Source organism: Sus scrofa, chromosome 1, assembly GCF_054392235.1.
Source record: "Sus scrofa isolate SSC_HxYL_T2T_F1_AM1 chromosome 1, Sscrofa_HxYL_maternal_Yorkshire_Landrace_v2.0, whole genome shotgun sequence".
NCBI lineage: Eukaryota > Metazoa > Chordata > Mammalia > Artiodactyla > Suidae > Sus > Sus scrofa.
Window position 1 is genome coordinate 248,731,581 of NC_139383.1, and position 19,965 is coordinate 248,751,545.

The following is a 19,965-nucleotide window of genomic DNA, read 5'->3' on the forward strand; positions in this document are numbered from 1 at the left end:
TGGTTCTTTGTGACGGGCTTATGGACTTACCACCGTAATGTTTTCAAGGTTCATTCATGTTGTAGAATGTGTTAGTCCTTCATTCCCTTTTTTGGCTGAATGATATTACATTATATGAATATACTACTTTTTATATATCCATTTATTCTTTGAGGGACATTGGGTTGTTTCCATTGTTTGGCTATTCGTAATAATACTGCTATGAACGTTTGTGTACAAGTTTTCTGCAGGTTTACCTTTTTAATTCTCTTGAGCATATACCTAGGAATGGAATTGCTGGCTTTTACTCATTTCCTCTTTTTTAGAATGCGTAATTTATTGTTAGCTTAATATCGATTTCTTTGTTTGCAGTCTCACTGAATCCCTCCAAAGCTGGACCTAGTTAATTCTCTGACTATACTATCCCCCTGTTTCTGTCTGAGAAAGTTTGTCTTTCAAGGCATGGCTCAAATGTACTCCTTCGTGAGATCATTTCCAGCCCTGCCCACCAAATAATTATTTTTGTATTAATCTTTAGCACTTGCTGTTAGATTGCTGTTGTATAAGAATTTTATGATAGTTACATAAACTGATCATGCATGTTAGTCTCATTAGATTTTGCATTCTTAAATGCAAGGATTTCCAGAAATCTTTGTTTCTTTGGCATATATATATACATATATATAGCAAAATGCCTGGCACTCAGCACTTAGTAAGAGTTTTTGGCTTAAATTTTGCAGTCTTCTTGCTCAGTTCCTCCATGATATAAATCCATCTCACACACTACTGATTTTCCTATTCCTTACACTAGCATTCAAGACTTTCTTGTTTCTGCCTCATCAGCCAAAGCACTCATTGTTTCCCCAGGTTTTCTTGTTTCCAGCTTCATCGCTTCTTCCTGCTTTTCCCTCTGTGCAGAATATTCTTTTCTCACTTGTTTCAACTTTTTGAAAGGTAAGAAGTACCTTTCATGCCATTTGTGAATCAGGTACTCAGCGGTATTCCTAAATGACATTTAAGAATGTTCATCTGTATTGCTAAGGTCAGCCTAAACTTTAGAATCCATATTATGCATTCATCTTGTTCTTTGGGTATAGATCAAGGATCAGAAGGTACATTTAGTTAGTCTGTAGTTCTCCAAACCTATTTTACAAATTATTCTTACAAATGAATGACTACCAACACCTCTGTTTCTAACTCCCTAGCCACCCCAAAATAATTTTTCTCCCTTCCTGCTCCCCCCCTTTCTACTTTTCTTTTCTACTCCTGTTGTTCAGGTGCCCTTCTTTTCCATTGGTTGGTATGTGCCCAGCTTTTATGGTAAAGTAGAAGATAGTTGCATCATTCTTTGCTGAGGATGGGCCCATGGATGGGTTGTTTCATAGGAGGCACTCATCTGAATATCTTACATGTTAACCAGAGAGGCATCTTAACTCAGTACCTTTTGGTGCCACATGTTTTGTAGGCATGTCATATTGAATTTTTCCTTTTTTGGAGGACGTATTTATTTACGACAGTTCAAGGATACATTTTAGTTGGCATTGATAGAAGTTCTATTAGCTAGGTAGTCAAATCTAGTAATTAGGTAACAGCATGATAATAAAACTATTCTTAAAAAGGGAATGGTGGTTTGATGTAAATTTATGTCGAAAGTATCAAGATTAACTTATCTCAGGTTGATATCTTCTTAATTTTGATAGCTCCACTTTAGAAGAATGATAGTGATAAGACATGAGAATCAAATTATTTTCTATGAGTCCAAAGGCAGCTTAAGAAAAGTTTTAAAGATAAAAGAGATACTGAGTGTTGTGTAAAAAAATAGATGTATAAATATACTGTGGCAGAAAGAATATAGAAAGTATATGGACTTTGGATTCAGATAGACCAGGAGTTTGTTTCTCTTTCAATTTCGACACTGTGGGCCTCAAAGTTTCTGTGCTATAAAGAATGGAGATTATTATACTACAAAAGTTATTCGTCAGGAATGAATTAGAACCTGTGAAATGCACTTATTAGCACAGTACCTGTGCATAAATACTGCTATATATATATATCTAAAAGTAAAGAATTCATATATGTAAATTAAAGAATATATATATGCTTTAAAGACTGTATATATAAATTCTTTCTTCCTGTGAATATTTATCAAATTAATTGCTTCTATCCTTTTACTTTTCTATGCCTTCAAGAATTTCCTTCCTCTCTTTTCTTAGTCCAAGTCTTTCAAAGTTTACTTGAAATCATATCTCCTCCATTGAAGTTTTTCCTGTGTGACCTTTGTGACCTGATACTCCTCACCTTGAAAATACAAGATTGAATTGAATGCCTAACCCCTTTCTGGTCTTCATTATGATTCTCAGAACCATACTCAGACATTGATACTGCTCTTCAAACTCCTCTGGCACTTAACTGCCTGCATCACATGGTTAAGTACTCTGATTGATCTTATACTTGATGTTAGGTTTTCATATGAGTGTGGATATATTGAGGACATGCTCTAAAAATTGGACAAGTGCTACTCTGTCTGTATTAATCATTTGTACCATAGTGGCATTCAAATATGTGGGAATATTACTTTGGTCTTATTGGGTTAGTATTTCGAATAGAAAATTGGATGATGGTTAGAACCCAGATTGTACCATGACTTAGGAGATAATACAGAGGTCCAATGAGAGACTTTGTTTGTTTATTTATTTATTTGCTTTTTAAGGCTGCATCTGCTGCATGTGGGAGTTCCCAGGCTAGAGGAATTACAGCTACGACCTATGCCACAGCCACAGCAATGTAGGATCTGAGCTGTGTCTGTGACCTACACCACAGCTCCTGCCATGATGGATCCTTAACCCCCTGAGCAAGGCCAGGGATCCAACCTGCATCCTCATGGATACTAGTCGGATTCATTTCCGCTGCACCATAACGGGAACTCCAAGTGAGAGACTTTAGAGCTTACTAAGATGGTAGGGGGTAGTGTAGAGTTAAGTGGAAAGAGCCTTGCAACTCAAGAATCTTAAAGGTAGAGAAGCAAGCAAGGTGAAAACAGGGAATTTGATATAGAGAACTGAACTATTTGGAGTAATGGTACTCAGGAAATACACCTGAAAAAGTAAAAGAGGGTGTGTGGAGTTAGATTAATATAGATTCCAGAGGTATTTGGAGGATCGGGATAGAGCTTGGGCTTGCACAGACATCATGCTTTAAGTTTAAATGATGTATTTATTACTTTCAAGGATCATTTATTCTTCTCAAAGGGAAGATTTATTATGGGTGTTGTCCTGGTTAACTTCAGGAAGGCTTCTGTGTGAAATTATGCTGGAATTGGTTTTAAGGATGTAAATTCCATAAATCCACCACTTGAGCAACAAATTGAATCTCTAACAAATACAGGGAATTCAAGAGAAAAAATACCACTTATAAAAGAATACCTAATGTTATATTCTATATTCAAAGGGTATCTTTGTATATCATTGGATTTTTTTTTTTTTTTTTTTTTTTTTTTTTTGTGACATGTGGAAGTTCCTGGACCAGGGAATGAACCTCTGCCATAGCAGCGACTCGAAAAGGCAATGTCATAGCAGTGACAACGCTGAATCTTTTATCCATTGCACCACAGGACAACTCCTGTCATTGGATCTTTTTCACTGCCTACTCTCACTTAGCAATTCTAGACATAGAACCCAGATTTCTTGCATTCTGGAATCTTTTATAAAGGCAAAATTTTAAAAAGCACACTGTATTGCACACCTAAATGCCTGCATAGTTTTGTTAAAAAAAATTTAGTCAACAAATGTCCATTATTTTATAAGCCACTGTAGGCCCTGCAGAAAAATATAGAGTGCATCTCCTTCAGATATATGAAAAATACCACTAAAAGTATTATTTTGTAATGTGATGATGCAAACCAGTTTTGTTTGTTTGTTTGTTTGTTCTGCTTTGTTTTGTTTTTGGCCGCCCAGTGGGATATGGAGTTCCTAAGCCAAGGATCAGATCTGAACCTCAATTGCGGGACCTGTGCCTCAGCTGTGGTAAGGCTGTATCCTTTATCCACTGTGCTGGGCCTGGGATCAAATCCCAGAGCTCCCAAGACGCTGCTGATCCCGTTGCACCACAGCAGGAACTCTAAACCAGTTTATTTTGTGTCTAATGTAGTAGTTCAGCAAATGGGATGGTGACTACTGTGGGGTAAATATGGAATGTTGCATGGAGAAAGAAACTGGTGAGTTTGAATCCTAGAGAATCTGGTATAGAAAGACTTGGACTATATGGAGGAAAAGGAATGTCATTTTAAAGGAGAAGGGGTGGGATATGTGTGTGTATGTGAATTAGGTAAGAGAGACACTACCTACAAAACTGCTAGTTCAGTCCTAAATTTGAGGGGTGACTTATACTAGGTTGATAATGGCAGTATTGAAAACAAGTAAAAGATTGCTAAAATAATTTTGAAATAAGAGCCAGTGGGGTTTGATGACTTGATAAAAGATTGATGCAGACAGGAGTGAAAGATAGTTTTGAGGTTGCACATCTGGGTGATTTTTAAAATGATTCTACCACTGACAGAAATAGGGTATTTGGGAGAAAGAGCCAGTTTAGACATAAGGTGGTGAGTTTAGTTTTAGATGTGTTGAATTTGGGTTATCTGTATTTGATTCAAATAAAGAAATTATCAACATACTGCAAGAAACTAGAACATTTGCGACAGGCCTGGAAATGTATGTATATGTAGATTTTAAGGAAGATATCTCAGAAATCTTATAATCCACCAATTTTATGATTTTGGCCTACCCAAATCTGCCTTTTGTGTCTCTGGGTCACACAGTCTACTATGAAATAGGTTTGTTGTATATTTTGAATGAACAGTGAAAGAATAATTCTTCTTTACAAAGCTATTTATTAGAGTGGAATTGTATTTGTTGATGCAGCTGCTTTGCCCGATCTCTGATAGAGGTAACAGTAATATTGTCTGAGAAGTCCTTTGCCAAAGGGTATTAAAAATTAACACATGTAACTTAGGATTCTACAGCAAGTAAAAGAATAATTAATTGAAAGGGGACTTAATTTTAAGAAATAGGCGTATTTCTAGTGGTGCATTGATTTTGAGACTTATTAAAGAACTCATACCTTATAGAAAATATTTCATTTTATATTTCCTGCTATGTTTTTCTCTGATATCCAGCTCTTTGTTTCATTATGACCAATTTTAGCACTATAAAAGTTAAATATGTTAATCAGTTTTAGCAGGTTACTACTTAAAACTGAATATTTAAAATGAACTTTTTCCCTAGTGTGTTCATTTTAAGCTCTCTATATAAGTATTTGATTTATAAATATTATAGATATTCTGTTTAATAAAATGTAGTGTTAAGGTTATTTAAATGTCATTTGACAACATTAAAAATCCCCCTAAGATAATCTGGGATGTTGTTAAATACTTAAAATCTATAACCTATTTGTCTAAGTAGAAATTAAAAAATTTATAGTATCTGCTTTTTTTGAAGGATTAAGCTCTTATTAATGATATTAGGTAGTTTTTGAGTAATTATTAAAATTCATATTGTTAAATATTTTAACATGCTAAGAAAATTTAAGTGCGTGATGTGCTTGTAATTTGAGTACATAGCACTTTTAAATTGGCTGTGTTTTGTTAAGAGGTCACTCTGTTTTATTTTATTCTTATAAGGGAGGAAAAACAGCAATCCAGAACAATAATCAAAGCCAAGGTAGAGCAAGTTGTTAAACACTTTACAATTAGACTTTTTTCCCCCTTCTAGTGTGATACTTTGAAAGCAGCTGCTACAGATAAACTCTAGAGCCCCAGATGGTGGTTGCCTAATCCTCATGAGAATTCATGTCCTGGAAGCAGCTCTTATCTCTTCAGACCTGACATTGTCTGTGAGCTTTTGCTAAGGAGAGAATAATATAAACATGCTATGCATGAGTTTCACTTCTTGAATATGTCAAAGACACAGGAAGTTATAGTAAAGTATAACAAGAACAGAGTTCACATTATTGCAAGTGTTGTTATTTAAAAGCACTTGATGCTAACCTGTGATGAGTGATGGAGTGTGGTTTGGGAAGAAAGAGACAGGGAGCATTTTCAGGAAACAAAAACAGCATTCTTTCCAATATCATGAATTCAGAGATGTAAAGTTGTCATTAAGTGTGTGTTACTCCAAGGAATCCACTGTTAGGTGACTTGCTCTAACAGTTTAAAACAGTTCATCCCATAAATGAATGGTTTTGTTTTCCACCAGTAGTCTGCTCTGTTTGGAAAGTCATAATAGCAGTTCTACTATTCTGGATCTACTGTTTTGTTAAAAAAATTTCCGGGAGTCTAGTCTGTGAGATCTGGGTCCTTGAGAACTAGAAATGATTGTCTCTTGGCATCGCAACCAAATGTTCTGAAGTACGGTTGAAGAGACCTTATCTACTGTAGGCAGTGTCTCATTGAATATGTGAACAGGAATATTGACGGTGTCATCATGAATAATTGTTGAATCACCCATGACTTGATGTTATGACTCTGTAGGCAATATGTAGGCTTTTTCTCCCTAAAAATTATAAAATGTAATCAAAAAGGAAACTATAGTGTCCCTCATAATAGCCTTAGTCTGTCTTTCAAGTCTTATATCTCTTTCCTCTGAATACTCTTTTGTTTTCCAGCCACTAGGGACCTCTCATGAGTCTCAGAATCTGTTACGCCCTTTTGTGTTATCATACTATGTCTCATTTAATTCCATCTTTCTGAAGAGCCTTTCCTCAGAGGAGCTTCTGGTCATCCTATGAGGCCCAGCTCAAATAGCACTTCATCAGTGAATCTTTCACAGATTGAATTTCATTTTCTTTTCTCTCATAGTGGTAAAGCAACTAATCTTTCTAAGATGCAAATTTGATTGTCTCAAAAAGTTTTTAACTGTAATTGCATTTTATATCAAACCCATAATCAGCCTAGTGGTTTCTGTCTGTCTTTTTCTATTCCACAACTTAGCCAATCTCATCTTCTCCTTCTTCTTGACTGCCACCCTGTCATAGAATTAACTTGCTGTTATTTTTTCTTCTCAGCCTACTATTTGCTCTCTCTCTCTCTTTTCTTTTTTCCACTAGTGTGCCTCTATATTTGTCCATTTTGGTCTTTCTCATCTTTTAAGATCTTGCCAAATTCTGTCTTCTTCATGAGGCCCCCAAATTACAAGTTAAAAATCACAGTGCTATTGAACAGACATTGTGCTAGATTCAGTTGAGTACAAAAACTAGAAAAGAGAAATCCTGATTCTTAAGTTTGTAGTTTAAAAAGGATAACTAGGAGTTACTGTCATGGCTCAATGGAAATGAATCTGACTAGTATCCATGAGGATGCAGGTTCTATCCCAGGCCTTGCTCAGTGGGTTAAGGATCCAGCATTGTCATGAGGTGTGGTGTAGGTTGCAGGTGAGGCACAGATCTGGGGTGGTTGTGGCCGTGGCTGTGGTGTAGGCCGGCAGTTACAGCTCCTATTCAACCCCTAGCCTGAGAACCTCTATAAGCCTCTGGAAAAAAAGACCCCCCCCCCCCCCTCAAAAAAAGCATATAGCCAAGTGGCACATAGTAAACACTCAGTAAATGGTAGCAATTACCATTATTCCTTATTGTAAAAACATTTGTACAATTAAATAAAAGACTAACAACCTTAGAGAAAAAGGAAATGCCACGAATAGATAGTTCAAAGAAGTATATGTATATGAATAAGCTCAAACTCTCTAAGCTGTAGGCTATAAACTGCTCTCTGTAGGCTGGTGGCTACAGCTCTGATTTGACCCCTAGCCTGGGAACCTCTGTATGCTGTGGGTGTAGCCCTAAAAAGAGAAAAAAGGGGGGGGGGAAGGATAACTATTGTACAAGGTAGAAGGTGGTAGGAGCCATAAGAGAGAAAGCATTCAGTTAGAGGAAAGATTGTAGTCATCCCTTGGTATTGGCTATGGATGGTTCAGGACCCACCGTGGATACCAAAATCTGGATGCTCAGATCTTGTAGTTGGCCCTCCATGTTTGCGGGTGCAGAGCCTATGAATGTAGAGGGCCAAAATGTACTTTCATTTGGGGTACTTGCAAAAGGCATATTTGAAGTGATTTGTATTTATCTGAGTCCTCTGTTTAATTGAGAGTTCCTGAGGGCAGAGCCAGCTCAAACTTTGCATACTCTGTAATGTTTAGTATGGTATCTCAGGGAGTAGGGAGAAAGGAAATAAATCAGAAAGATAAGTGAGAAAGAACTGAGTAAAACCCGAGTGGGTTATTGGATAGGACAGTTGATAGGATGAAACAAGAAACATCAAAGACCCATGTTTTATCTTTTTTTTTTTTTAAACATTGAATCAATTATTTCCCCTGGGTGTGTTTGTTTTTCATATTTTCCTTGCTTTATGAAATTCTTTTTTTTTTTGCCTGTCCTGTGCTCAGAATAGTCTGAAACTTCCTGCTTACCACCTGTATCCTATAGCTGTCTACCCACAGGCTCATTTTCTATTGCTTCCTGTTGCTGTCACATTAGCTTCACTCTCTCCTCCCCACCCACATTCTCTTTTTGGGGTTCTGTTTCCTCCAGTACATTAAGAGACCAATGAAAACATGCCCCAGATGGTGATGTTCTTTATCATGATCTCTCACCACTTTGTGTTCCTATTTAAAAGAACAAACAAAAAGCAAAACAAAAAGACACATGCTGCTGGTTTGTAACCCAGCTGTTTCTGATTCCTCTTAGTTTTGTTTTTGCTGTTCTCCCTCATTCTTGGTTTTTACTGTTTCTTTTTCTTCCTTTACTCTGCTCCCCACTTCTGCTTTCCCTTTTGTGCACCACCGTTTTAGAATCCTTCATAGGATTCTAACTGGATGGTATATTCTCTTATTCTTGCTTCTCATTCGTAATCCTCTCTCTTTTTCTTTGTTCTGTTTTTCTGATTCCATTTCTGTTCATCATTTCTCTCTCTGTTTTCTTCTTCATTTTTGCTTCTGCCTTTTTATTATCCTCAATTCTACTTTTTTCCATTCTTTACTGTCTATTGTTTTTAAAAAGTAAAACAAAGGAAGCAAAAAACCAAACAAACCCCAACATATAATAGATAACTTTCCAGCTGTATCCAAGCCTCATTTCTACTTTATTTCTATATTACTTGTTGTTTTCGTTGGCGCTGACTCCATGCTTTCCCTTTCATTTATTACTTTTTGTTCTTTTCCCATATTCCTTCCCCATAATAAATCTTAGAAAGCAATAATCCTGGCTCTTCTCCATCATTTCCAGTCCCCACTCCACATGCTTCCTATTTCCATTATTCTCCCAGTGATTGTGTGTGTATGTTAAGACCTCATGATGAGGAAAGTATGACTAATGTGCAGCTACATTACTGAGTCTTGCAATACTGGCTGTTTTACTTCTTGGAAGCCTTGGTGTTTGAAGATAGAAGCAGGAGCCAGATGAAAAGGAAAAAATTAAAACCTAGATAAAAAATTGGAGTGTATTTTGCTGTTTCTATACATTACGCATTTTAGAAAATGGAGTTGGAAATGTAATTAGGGAACAATGTAAGATAAGTGAACCATTGGGATGCTCTCTGCTCAAAATCCGCCCCCCCCAAGACTGTACCATCCACCAATTGCTGTTCATTAAAAATGTTTCTGTGGCACAGTGGAAATGAATCCGACTAGGAACCATGAGGTTGCGGGTTCAGTCCCTGGCCTCGCTAAGTGGGTTAAGGATCTGGTATTGCCATAAGCTGTGGTGTAGGTCCCAGACACGTTTCGGATCTGATGTTAATGTGGCTGTGGCGTACGCAGGCAGCTGTAGCTACGATTCGACCTGGGAACCTTCACATGCTGTAGGCGCGGCCCTAAAAAGCAAAAAAAAAAAGAGAGACAGAGAAAGAAATCCATGTGGCTGGTCTTTTTAAAAATGCAAATGTCTTATTTAGACTTTGTGAGTTACTCCTTAATCAATGTAGGAGTAGGAATTTTAATTGTATTTGAATGTATGGGAGGGCCAGTGGAAGGAAGATGGGCTCTAATGGGTATTAGAAAGATCTTTGGAGGACAAGAGTATCATTGTATTCTTCTGTAACTTTTGTTTTGAATTCATTGTATTTTCTAACTGCAGGAAATATTGGTGGTACTCTGGCTTAATTTCTTTATTTTATAGGTGGAAAAGAAAAAAAAAAAAAAACAGTCCAGAGAAGTTGACCTTTTTAGGTCTTCTGGCTTCTTAGTGATAGAAAAGGGACATTTTTATCCATTGTTCTCTTTATAGTGTCATTTTTATAGTACAGTGAGTTCCTAGCCATTCCTTGACTTGAAGTGGGAGGGACAATATCAAAGAGAAAAAGGGACAAAAGATAATGTGCAAAAGTGCCCTTCCACTTCTTTGCTTCCTCCTTCTATCATCAGCATATTATAATATTCTGGATTTCCATATTTGGAAAACAGATCCCACTCAATGACTAAGGATCTGCTGCCTTGCCAGTAGAAGAAAGTAAACAAAAATATTAGACCTTTCTTGAAGAGGAAAGCTAATAGATATATTTAACAGTCTTCCTCTTTTCTTTTATTTATGTTCATCAAGAACATAACTTCTGAGATAACATGATCATTTTTTGTCTAGAAATTCTGAATGGCAAGAGAGAAGCCAAAACTGACTGGAGAATCAAGTGGTCCAGCATTACTTGAAAAAGTTGAATGCTTTTAATTCAGCAGGTCCCAATGACATGCATCATAGGGCACTTAAAGATTTGGCTGATATCATTGCAGAGGCACTAACAAATTACCATGCACAGGATGTGAAAAGGGCAGAGTTATGGTAGTGCTTCCGAGCCACTACTTTTGTTAGTCTAGTGCTCTTCACCGCCTCCCTCTAAAGCTATAGAAACAAAGAAGCTATACAAAACTCACGTTATTTGCATTGTATTGGTCCTTGAAAACACCATTTACTCAGCCATACCTCATTTTCATTTGTCATTTTCCCAACTTACACGTTCTGAATTATAAATCCAGCGTGGGTTTTAAGAACTTGTAATGTGTATGGAAAGTAGAGGGGATAGAAATAGGACTTCCATTCATAAATATTTCTAGAATTCCAGTTTTCCATGTACTTTTAACAGACTGCTTCATTTGATCCTCCAACCAACCTAGGATGTTTCTGGTATACTATGTAAAGATAAAGATTTGCATTCATTGGATTCACTTTGTGTTATTAATCCAATCCTTCTTTACTTGTTTGTTTATATTATGTATTCTGCCTACTTCCACAAAAGGATTTGAGATAGAAGATAGAGATAGGATGCTTATATACTAGGATAATTAAATAGAAAGTCATGGAATAAAAAGGTCAGATAAATTTCCGTCTTCTAGAAGCCTGAGGTGAAATGATTATTGTACATGAGCATTAAATGTAGCTCTGAGCTTTGGCAGTCAAAGCAAAGGGAAATATGATGAGTTCTATGGTTTTTTGTTTAATCAAAGAGAAGCACATTACTCTTTACCTTATTTCATGGTTATTTATGTATATATACATTGTATTATGTCTATAAACTTCTTGGGAGTAGGGACCATATGGATCCATGGTAGTGTTTAGCATGTGTGAGCAAGTGGGGATGAATATGATTTCTTTTGATGAAAAATAACTTCTTGGGGCATTGGAAATTTGTCATTTGAATTCTTAAAAAAGAAACAGTGATGTAAGTTATAGACAGCTATTTAAGCAGTTTTATAAAGGATCCAAAAATAGTTTTTTATATAGCCCTTGCTTTTATTGAACTCTCCAGAACACAGGGGGATAACTAAGAAGAGCAGAGTGGTATTTTGAACAAATCATCAGCTTCAGAGTCAGATGAACCCAGGTCTAGTCCCAGATCCACTTATTGCTTTGGGCTCTATGACCTTGGACAAGCTGTGTAACTTCACCAAGCTTTAGCTTCCTCATTTGTAAAACAGTGCTATTAATACTTCTCTCAAAGGGATTTTGGGTTAATTAAATGAAGTAATCCAGGTGCTACTCAACATTTTTTAGAGAAAATAATTATTCTGAGCTGAGCATGGGTTTGTGCAGCTGTGTAGTTCTGTTTATTCCTTCCTTCTCCTTAGTCCTTTATGCTGTAGTTGTCATATATAGTACATGTGTTTTTACTAAAATTCTATAATAAAATACTGTGATTTTTATGTTAGTCATATATATTTTTAAAAACTTAGGAAAAAATACATTTAAAAATTTTACCTGTTTATTTACAAAATCTGGTGTTCTTTGTGGCTTTCTGAAGTACCTGGTATCCTTTCCCTTCAGCCTAAAGAACTTCTGTTATCATTCTTGAAATGCAGGTCTGCTGGTGATGAATTCTCTTAGTTGTCACTTATCTGAAAAAAGTATCTTGCCTTCCTCCATTTTGGGGGGGGAGAGGATTCATTTATTGAAGTAAAATTTAAATATTGTGAAATTCACTCTTTTAGGTGAACAGTTTGATGAATTTTGACAAATGTATGTAGTTTTATAGCCACCAGTGGAATCAAGATGAAAAGAATTTATATTATCCCAAAACATATCCTCATACCCCTTTGTAGTAGTAGACCCCCCACATCCCTATTCCCTGGTAGCTGCTAGTCAGATTTCTGCCTTGATAGTTTTGCTTTTTGCAGAATTTCATGTGGAGAACTAGACAATGTGTAGCCTTCTGTCTGACTTATTTTACTTAATGCTCTTGAGATGCGACCATTTTTTGGATGTTATTGCTGAATAGTACTCCATTGATTGGTTGCACTATAGTTTGTTTAGTTACCAGTTGATGGACATTTGGGTTGTTTACAGTTCTTGGCTATTATGCATAAAGTTGTTTTAAACATTTGTGTATAGGTCTTTAAATGATAAAGGTTTTTCTCTCGGGTAAATACCTAGAAGTGCATTTGCTTGCTCATATGTTAAGTACCCATCTAATTATTAAAAAATTACCACACTGTTTTCCCAACAGGCTCTACCATTGTTTATTCCTAGAGCAAGATAAGAATTGCAGGTGCTCAACAGTTTGTCAGCACTTGGTATTGTCATATTTTAAAATTTTAGCTATAGTGGTATATATGTAGTGATATCTCATTATGATTCAGTTTGAGTTTTGCCAATGATTGTTGATGTTGAATGTTTTATTAATGTGCATGTTTGACATGTATACATTTTTGGTGAATTTTCTGTTCAGATCTTTTACTTATTTTTAAATTGAGCTGTTTGTAATCTTATTATTGAATTGTAACTGTTCTTTACAGATCTAGATAAAAGTATTATATCAGGTTATTTTGCTGTTATTTTCTCCCAATCTATAGCTTGTCTTCCCTTCCCTCCCCTCCTCCCCTCCCTTCCCTTCCCTTCCCTTCTCCTCTCCTCTCCTCCTCTCTTCCCCTCCCTTCCCTCCCCTCCCCTTCTTTTTTGGCCACAGTGTACAGTGGCTTGATCTGGGCTCTCAGTTCTCAGACCAGGGATTGAACCCCGGCCCCATCAGTGAAAGGATTGAATCCTAACCACTAGACCACCAGGGAAATCCCATGTCTTTCAAAATTTTATATTTTAAAAACTTCTCAGTTTTACCCTTTATGACACATCCTCTTTGTTTCCCATTTTTTTTAAAATCCCTAGCCCTAAGATATTCTAGAGGTTCTATAATATTCAGCTTTACATTATGATTCATCTTGTGTTAAAATTTGTATGCACTAGGAGGAAAAAGTTGAGATTAATTTACTTGCATTTTTTTCTATTTGTCCTAGGATTCCCCTCCGCCACACACACGTGGCATGGGGAAGTTCTTGGGCCAGGGATCAAACCCATGACACAGCAGAAACTAGAGTCACAGCAGTGACAATGCTGGATCCATAACCCACTAGGCCACCAGGGAACTCCCCTAGGACCATTTTTTTTGTTTTTGTTTTGTATTTTTAAAATTAAAGTATAGTTGATTTACAATCTTGAACCAATTTCTACTCTGTAGCAGAGTGACCCAGTCATACATATACATTCTTTTTCTCATATTATCTTCTATCATGTGCTATCACAAGAGATTGGATAGAGTTTCCTGTGCTCTACAGTAGGACCTCATTGCTTACCCATTCTAAATGTATTAATTTGCATCCACTAACCCCAAACTCCCAGTACCTCCTCCTTGGCAACTTCAAGTCTGTTCTCCATGTCTGAGTCTATTGCTATTCTGTAGATAGGTTCATTTGTGCCCTATTTTAGACTCCACATGTGAGTGACCTTTTTGGTATTTGTCTTTCTCTTTCTGACTTACTTTGCTTTGTATGAGAATCTCAAGTTGCATCCATGTTGCTGCAAATGGCATTATTTTGTTCCTTTCTATGGCTGAGTAATATTCCACAGTGTTTATGTACCACATCTTCTTAATCCATTCATCTGTCGATGGACATTTAGGTTGTTTCCATGTCTTGGCTGTTGTGAATAGTGCTGCGATGAACATAGGGTGCATGTATCTTTTTGAATGAAAGTTATGTCTGAATATATGCCCAGGAGTGAGATTGCTGGGTCATATGGTAGTTCTATATTTAGTTTTCTGAGGAACCTCCATACTGTTTTCGAAAGTGGTTATACCAATGTATGTTTTCACCAGCAGTGTAGGAGGGTTCTCTTCTCTCTACACCCTCTCCGGCGTTTGTTATTGTAGACTCATTAGTGATAGCCATTCCTGACTGGTGTGAGGTGGTACCTCGTTCTAGTTTTGATTTGCATTTCTCTAATAATTAGTGATATCGAGCATTTTTTCATGTGCCTACTGGCCTTCTATTTGTCTTCTTTGGAGAAATGTCTTTTTAGGTCTGCCTATTTTTGGATTGAGTCCTCTCCCCCCCCTGCCATTGTTAGGTTGTATGAACTGTTTGTGTATTTTGGAGATTAAACCCTTGTTGGTTGCATTACCTGTAGGTATTTTCTCCCATTCCTTAGGTTGTCTTTTTGTTTATTTATTTATTTTTTTAATGGTTTCCTTTGCTGTACAAAAGCTGGGGAGTTTGTTAGGTCCCATGTGTTTATTTTTGTTTTTATTTCTATTGCTTTGGGAGACTGGCCTAGGAAAACATTTGTGTAATTTATGTCAGAGAATGTTTTGCCTCTGTTATCCTCTAAAAGTTTCATAGTGTCTTATCTTATGTTTAAGTCCTTAAGCTGTTTTGAATTTATTTTTGCCAGCACTGCTTTTTTTTTTTGTCTTTTTGTCTTTTTGTCTCTTTTAGGGCCATACTTGCAGCATATGGAGGTTCTCAGGCTAGGGATCCAATCGAGCTATGGCTGCCAGCCTACGCCACAGCCACAGCAACACAGGATCCGAGCCATGTCTGTGACCTACACCACAGCTCACGGCAACACCAGATCCTTGACCCACTGAGTAATGCTAGGGATCGAACCCGTGTCCTCATGGATGCTAGTCAGGTTCGTTAACTGCTGAACCACGATGGGAACTCCTGCCAGCACCACTTCTTGAAGAGACTATCTTAGAACTCCCCAGGACCATTTTTTGTCTTTTGTCTTTCTTTGTTGTTGTTGTTGTTGTTGTTGCTATTTCTTGGGCCGCTCCCGCAGCATATGGAGGTTCCCAGGCTAGGGGTTGAATCGGAGCTGTAGCCACTGGCCTACGCCAGAGCCACAGCAACGCGGGGTCCGAGCCGCGTCTGCAACCTACACCACAGCTCACGGCAACACCGGATCGTTAACCCACTGAGCAAGGGCAGGGACCGAACCCGCAACCTCATGGTTCCTAGTCGGATTCGTTAACCACTGCACCACGACGGGAACTCCAGGACCATTTTTTGAAGAAGGAATTTATCCTCCTTTGATTTATCATGGCACCTTTGTGAAAGTCCATTGACCGTGTAAGTTGGAGTCTATTTCTATACTTTTTACTCTGTGAAATTGTACTGAATCAGGACCTCCAGAAAATAGTGAATAGAAAGGGTGAGAACATACATTCTTGGTTTCTTCCTGATCTTGAAGTGAAGGGGTTCTTTTTTTACCAATACTTATGAGATGAGCTGTAGAGTTTTTATAGATGCCCTTTATCATGTTGAAGTAGTTCCTTTCTCTTCTTAGTTTGAGGACTTTTATTAGCAATGGCATTGGATTTTTTACAGGATTTATTTTTTCCTGTGTACAGAGATGATCATGTAGTGTTCTTTTTAAAGGTTTTGTAAATATCATTTGGGTCATGCTTAAAATGGTGAAATGCATTGATTAAACCACCCTTGAATTCCTATGAGATAAAGTCCACTTATTCATGACATACTATTCATTTTATATATTTCTGGAATCATTTTACTTACATTTTAGAAAGTTTTTGAATTTGGGAGTTCCTGTTGTGACTCAGCAGGTTAAGGACCTGACATAGTGTCCATGAGGATATGGGTTTGATCCCTGGCCTCACTTAGTGGGTTAAGGATCTGGCATTGTCACAAGCCATGGCATAGATGGCAGATGTGGTTCAGACTCAGTGTTGCTGTGGCGTAGGCTGTAGATGCAGCTCTGATTTGACCCCTAGCCCAGGAACTTCTATATGCCACAGGTGCAGCCATAAAAAGAAAAAAAAAATGGCATGAACAGAGGTAAAACAAACACACACACCCCCCCACCCCACCCCCCGTTTTTGCATTTGTGTTCAGGAGGGATATTGGCTGTAACATTCTTTTCATCTAATGTCATTTGTCTGGTTTGAATTAGGATAATGCTGACCTCATAAAGTGAGTTGGGAAGTGTTCTCTTCAATTTCTGGACACATTTTTTGTAGATTTTTTGTACAATTCTTAAGGAATTTGTGCAGAATTCACTCGTTAAGTCTTCTGAGCCTGGAGTTTTCTTTTATATGAAAGTTTTAAATCATAAATTCATTTTCTTTAATAGATGCAGGGACAGTTGACTTCATCTCTTTGTTCTTGATTAAATTTTGGTAGTTTGTCTTTCAACAAATTTGCCCATTTGGTTGTGACTTTTTTTTTTTTTTTTGTCATTTGTTTTTAGCATTCACTAAATATTACGCTTTAAAGGTATGTAAAGTCTGTAATGATATCTCCTCTTTCATTGCTAACAATGGTAATTTGCATCTGTCTTCTTTTCCAATCAATTGGTTTAGTGATTTCTCATTTTATTGAACTTTTTTTTTAAAAGGAACATTTGACTTGACTTTGTCATTTTCCTGATTTCTTAGGATGAAAGATGTTTCCTATCACTGATTTGAGACCTTTTTCTTCTTTTACTATAATATTTAATTCTTTCACTTTTCCTCTAGGAACTACTTTAACTTTATTCCCCTAGTTTTTTTAGGTTACCTTTTCATTTTTACTCAGGTCAAAATATATTCTGATTTCTCTTATGGTTTTTGTTTCTGTAGCCAGTGAGTTACAGAGAAGTGTTGTTTAATCTTCACATTTTGGGGATTTAATTCTACTGTGGTAGAGACAACCTTTGTATGAGTTGAATTCTTTTAAATCTTAAATTCTTTTATTGAGACTTGCTTTGGTCCAGAACAAAAGTCTATCTTAATGACCCATGCACATTTCTTTTCAAGTCCTTACTAAAGGAGCCCACTTTTTCTGAGCAGATAGCTTTTATACAAGTCAATACATGAAGTTGCTTGATAGTGTTGTTCAAATCTTCTGAATCTTTACTAATTTTTTTAAAACTGCTTTTTTTGAATCAGTTGTCAAGAGAGGATTTTTGAAGTCTTGCTTTAAAAGTAGTGAATTTGTTGATTTTTTTCCCCCTTTCAGTCTTCTTAGTTTTTAATTCATGTATTTTGAATACTTGTTCTTAGGATTATTACATTGTGATGAATTGACTCCTTTGTCATTATTAAATGTTTCTCTCTGTTTTTGGCAATGTTCTTTGTTCTGCAATCTACTTTTTCTAATATAGCCAGCCACTCTAGCTTTCACTTGATTCATATTTAGATGCCATCTTTTTTGCTGTTGTTGTTGTCTTTTTGTCTTTTTTTAGGGCTGCTCCCTCATACGTATATGGAGATTCCCAGGCTAGGGGTCTGATTAGAGCTGTAGCCACCAGCCTACGCCAGAGCCACAGCAACACAGCATCCGAGCCTTGTCTGTGACCTACACCACAGCTCACAGCAACGCCGGATCCTTAACCCACTGAGCGAGGCCAGGGATCAAACCCTCAACCTCATGGTTCCTAGTCGGATTCATTAACCACTGAGCCATGACGGGGACTCCTAGATGCCATCTTTTTTTTTTTTTTTTTAATTATCTTTTTATTTTTAATCTATACTTGTCTTATATATAAGTGATTTCTTGTAAGTTGCACATAATTGGTTTTTTCCTCTGACTTGGGTATTTTCCCCACATACAAGCAAATTAGTATTTAACTAAAAACTTGATGAAACCATTCCGCGGGGATGTGGAACTTTCTCTCTGGGTAGCCCCTTCCTCTCTATTATTTTATCCTGGAAATTCTAGCCACTTTGACTTGTTGAAACTCTAACTCCGTGGGACAGATGTGCACTGGTGTGGCCATCCCTCCCTAAACTCTGGGCTGGAAACTTCAACACAATTAGCTTAAGCTACTTTTAAGATTCACCTCTTCTCTTTTCCTTCTCATTATTCTGCCCTTCCTGTTATTCTGTGTCTGAAAGTGTGTTTCATATATTGTGTGTTATTTTCTTACTGTTTGGAGTAGGCTGGTGGATATATATGGTCCTTATTATGGCATCATAGCTGGAAATGTAAGATTGCTTTCATTCTTAAAGGATATATTTGGCAATATATATGGTCTTATTTAATAACTTTTTCTTGTAGTGTTTTATTTCCTACACAACTTTTTTTCTTTTAGTGTTTTATTTCTTTCTACTGTGTGTTCCGTCATTTTGATGACGTCAGTGGGCATTTATATTGTTTTCTGTATGTTATGTGTCATTTTCTCTAGCTTCCTTCAAGATCTTCTCTTTTACTTTCCAGGAGTTTGACTATGTGATGTGCTTATTTGTGGTTTTCTTTGTGTTTATACTGGTAAGAGGTCATTGAAATTTATTAAGGTGAGAAACTTACTCATTATTTCTTCATTTTTTTATACTCCATTTTTTTTTGCGGTGTTTCACAGCTTACGTTGCTCTATTTTTAAAAAATCTTTTTTTTTTTTTTTTTGGTCTTTTGTCTTTTTGTCTTTTGTTGTTGTTGTTGTTGTTGTTGCTATTTCTTGGGCCGCTTCCGTGGCGTATGGAAGTTCCCAGGCTAGGGGTTGAATCGGAGCTGTAGCCACTGGCCTACGCCAGAGCCACAGCAACGCGGGGTCCGAGCCGCGTCTGCAACCTACACCACAGCTCACGGCAACGCCGGATCGTCAACCCACTGAGCAAGGGCAGGGACCGAACCCGCAACCTCATGGTTCCTAGTCGGATTCGTTAACCACTGCGCCACGATGGGAACTCCAAAAAATCTTTTTTCTTTTTCTGTTTGTCAGGTTGAGTAATTTCTCTTGATCTTTCTTCATGCCCACTGGCTTTTTTTCCTTATCACCTCCAAACTGATGTTTAGTCCATTAAGTGAGTTAAAAAAAAAAAAAAAATTCAGGTATTGTATCTGTCAGTTTTAAAATTTCCTTTTGTGTGTGTGTATGTGTGTGTGTGTGTGTGTGTGTGTGTGTGGTTTCTATTTCTGTGCTGTAATTTACTATCAGTTTAATTATTTCAAGCATTTTAAAAAGTAATGAACTTTTATTTTTTAAAACAGCTTTAGGTTCATAGTATTGTTGAGCAGGAAGTACAGAGAATTTCCATATACTCCCTATCTCCCCACCCCCCTTCACATACACATACACATAACCTTTCAACATCTAATGGTACCACAGTGGTACATTTTTTACCGTCAGTGAACCTAGACTCATATGTTGTCACCCAAACCCATAGTTTACATTAGGGTTCACTCTTGATAGTGTACATTTTTGTGTACTAATGTATAATAATATATCTCTACAATTGTAGTATCATATAGA

General features: G+C 36.9%; 1 protein-coding gene across 15 annotated transcripts in view; it reads left to right on the forward strand.

Moving 5' to 3' along the window:
• The window catches only part of ZCCHC7 (zinc finger CCHC-type containing 7), a 247,523-nt gene that overhangs the window by 67,609 nt on the left and 159,949 nt on the right, over positions 1-19,965 (forward strand). The gene's annotated exons all lie outside the window — the stretch shown is intronic.